Source organism: Trichechus manatus, unplaced genomic scaffold, assembly GCF_000243295.1.
Source record: "Trichechus manatus latirostris isolate Lorelei unplaced genomic scaffold, TriManLat1.0 scaffold00021, whole genome shotgun sequence".
NCBI classification, from domain to species: domain Eukaryota; kingdom Metazoa; phylum Chordata; class Mammalia; order Sirenia; family Trichechidae; genus Trichechus; species Trichechus manatus.
In genome coordinates this window covers 9778278-9782280 of record NW_004443957.1, presented here as the reverse complement: position 1 = coordinate 9782280, position 4003 = coordinate 9778278, and the positions used below count along the sequence as shown (strand labels likewise).

Genomic DNA, 4003 nt, shown 5'->3' with positions numbered 1-4003 from the left:
GGAAAATAAAATTTGCACATATATACTTAATGTATATGCTACGTACCTACCTAAATAACTTATTCTGGGTTAACAACATATCTTGCTTGGAAAGGGGGAAGAAGTTACCACCCTTGGAGAATATCCATGACACAAGTTCTAAAATTGACCTTTTTGGTTAGTCAAAAACAATATACGCTGTTTGGGTATTTATTGGAGCTTCAGTTTAAAGTGACAGGCTTCTAGTTGTATCTGGAACTTCAGCTGGGGGACAATAGCAAAAAAAAAAAAAGCTGATTTATAAGGTGAGAAGATTTTGTAAATTATGTCTGCGAGCCACTGAGCCCTTGAATCATGGTGCTTTCAAGATCTTTATTACCTTCATTATAGCACTTTATATATGTCTGTGCTTTTGGCAATAATTCTTCAGCTTATCCTGCTGTTATATGTATATGTACATTCTTATGCCTCTTTACTGCTGGGAAGAACAGAAATGGAGGTACCTGGAAAGTGAGTCGACCAGTTCTGTGTCAGTGACAGCCAGACTTAGAATTCATGTATTCTTGATGAAGTTTCAGGCTATAACTTGGACCTTTTTTGGGATTATTTTGGAAGAGAAAGAGGAACTTGCCTAACAAATCTTGTCTCAGATTAATTCAATTTAAGTGTCACTCCCTGTAATCTGCTTTTAAGAAATTCTTTTCTTTTATGAGAGAAATACAAATAAGATTATTTCAAACACAATTGAATTTGTATTTCATAAGCAAATCTATGGGAATACAAAAGATACATCTGAAGTATTGAGCTGATTGCTCATAAAGTATTTTGAGGCTCTTAAAAGAGGTATTAATGAAAACCTGTAGAATTGTTGGATGTTTGAGTAGGTATTACCTACCCACTGCCGTTGAGTTGATTACGACTCATAGCGGCCCTATAGAACAGTGTAGAACTGTCCCATAGGGTTTCCAAGGTTGTAAATCTTTACAGATGCAGAATGCCACATCTTTCTCCCGCAGAGCAGCTGGGGGGTTTGAACCATCTACCTTTTGGTTAGCAGCCTAGTGTTTTAACCACTGCACTGCCAGGTCTTCTGAGCAGGTATTAGATGTAGGCTATTTACAGGTTAGGAAACAGAAACCCAAAAGGATGAGTGAAATGCTCATGATCACATTCCTAGTTAATCAGAAAATCCTGACTCTAGACTAGTGTTCTTCCTGTTAGCAATCAAAAGCATTCTTTTTCAAATTCCTTCCATTGAGTGTTTACTTGTGCCGTCTACCATTTGATCGTTGGAGACACAAACATGCACTGCCTAAGGCTTTTGAACTCTTTAAACTCCGTCAAATTGCAGAATGGGGGCAGAAGAGGGGGCAGACACGTGGAGACAAGTTCCAGGTGCAATGGGAAAATGAGAGGAGGGCAGGGGGAGGGACTATGTAAGTCTTTGGACAGTCACGGAAAACTAAGGAGAGGGAGGTAATGCTTGTGCTGATATTAGAAGGAAGAGTAGAAAGTCTTTAAATAGATGAGAGATAGGAGTGCGCTGGGGGCAGAAGGCTTTCTAGGGAACAGCAAGTTGTTCAAAATGGCTGCAGAAGAGTGTTCACGGGGAAAGTAGCAGAAGAAGAGGCTGAAAATCTAGGCCGAGACAGATTACAAAGGGTCTTGTATATTATGCTAAGACATCATACTTCATCCCATTCTATGCAAAATAAAAATTCAAGGAAAACAACAAAAAATGTTGCTACTCCAGATTTTGCTTCTGTTATTGTGGTATATGTTGGCAAAGACAGAAAGTGAGTCTAATTTCATACGTCACTAGGGGGCACCACAGTAAAACTAACCATTTTCCAACATCTTTTAAAAGCACTATCCTTTTTACCCCTGAGGAGTTAAGATTAGACAATTTTTCTAAGGAAATCAAGTGCTCATCCACATATAAAAGGATGAACAATATCGAGGATGGGAGGAGGGCCTAATATTGTTTCCAGAGCCCTGGTGGCTCAGTGGTTAAGAGCTCGGCCGCTAACCAAAAGGGCGGCAGTTGGAATCCACCAGCTGGCTCCTTGGAAACCCTATGGGGCATTTCTGCTCAGTCCTATAGGGTTGCTATGAGTAGCAATCGACTCGATGGCAATGGGTTTGGTATCTTTGGAATATTGTTCCTATATACACAGTAAATATTTTCTAAATGGAAAATCTAGACATGTATTCCGACCCAAGTACTCACGATAGAACTGAAAAATTTGAATGGGGATCATCCTGGGAAATGTCACACACATCCACACATATAGACACGAATAGAGGAGAGTTGAGAAGCGAGCAGAAAGCCTCTTGGTACAGACCTAGGAATATAATCTCTCTATTAAGCGCTTGACTACTAACTGAAAGGCTGGCAGTACGAACCCACCCAGAGGCGCCCTGGAAGAAAGGTCTGGTGATCTGCTTCCAAAAAGTCACAGCCTTGAAAAACGTATGGAGCACAGTTCTACTCTGCAACACCTGGGACCGCCACGAGTAGTAATCGACTTGACAGTAACTGGATTGGTTGGTTTTTGGTATTCCTCTTCCCAGATCTCAGCCTGTAGTACCAGCACTGAGCAGGCCCAGCCTTGCATAGGGGCTGACTCCGCTGACCTTCCAATTCTGTTTCTTTTAATAGTAGTTACTTTTGTGCCCTTCACCCTCAGAGAGCCTGAAGCTCTCTCCCCACTTGAACGAGTCTCCTTTCATGGAAAATGAAAGTCAATATTCTGGAGTCCTCTGGGTTAGAGGAGCCATGGTACAGTGTTGTTATTCCTGTTTTGTGAGTGAAAAAAACAGAGTTACAAAGTAGAAAGGTTATTTTCCCACAGTCATAGATGAAATAGGAGCCCTGGTGGTGAAGTGGTTAAGTTTTCAGCTGCTAACCAGAAAAAGCCCCCCCACCCCGCCCCAGGTTCGAACCGACCAGCTGCTCCAGGTGAGAAAGATGTGGCAGTCTGCTTCACTGTATAAAAATTTATAGCCTGAGAAACACTATGGGGCGATTCTACTCTGTCCTGTAGGGTTGCTGTGAATCGGGATGAAATACATGGCAGAGTCTGGGTCGAAACCCTAACTCCCCAACATCCTATGCTTACTGTAATTTGTTTGTAGCTGCCCATACTTTTGGTATCCACATCTTTGTGAATGAAGGTATCTTATACCAGAAAAACAAACAAACATAAAAACCTTCTCAAACGTTTGGAGGTGTAGAAGAGAGTGCACCGGACCAAGAATCAGAGGACTCTGGTCCTGTCCAGACTTTTAGCCTCCCTGGAATTCCTTGAGTCTCAGTTTAATTATTTCCAAAATTGGAAGTGGGAGTGGGGGCGGTGGACAATACCATTCCTATATATCTTATCTGTCTGCTGTAGGATCAAGTGTTGTATTACAGAGCTTTGTAAATGTTAAGATTATTATTAATTACTAACACACTTCCATAGCGTACTGCCACCAAAATTCTTACCTTGTAGTAAACACGCACATATACCATACATCATACCTCAGAAAGAGTATCATGGTTAAGCTTAACCTTAAGTTTGTGGACCTTGATTTCTCTACTGTCATTCTTCGGACTAAAAAAAAAAAAAAAAAAATTTTGCAATAGTTCTAACATTTTGAACATGGATTTCTAATGCAGAGCTTATGGCTGCATTAGAGAAGAAAGGAAGAATGAAGGAGATAATTTATGAGGGTATGAAGTGTTATTAGGCTCAGTGTCTGCTTATTCGGTTGTTTGGAAGGTGGTTCAGAGATCTATAACTACTACAAACTTAGAACACATAGCCAAGCTGTGGCTCTCTTTCTCTACTTTGAAATATTTCATCTAGTTGTCAAATGATTTACTTGGCTGCCAAGTAGGGCAGAAAATTATACTTAGAAGAGGCGTATGGTCTGGTGGTCCCTGTTTCACAATACTAGAAACATTGGGGATATGACTGGGGCATGGTTTTACAATTCTTTCCTTTTCTGTGGACTTCTCATTCTGAAGCCACCTTCC

At 40.8% G+C, this 4003-nt stretch overlaps 1 protein-coding gene across 1 annotated transcript in view; it reads left to right on the top strand.

Annotated features, from left to right (window-relative positions):
* TNFSF4 (TNF superfamily member 4) overlaps positions 1 to 4003 on the top strand; it is a 19638-nt gene that overhangs the window by 3153 nt on the left and 12482 nt on the right. The window lies entirely within an intron of this gene.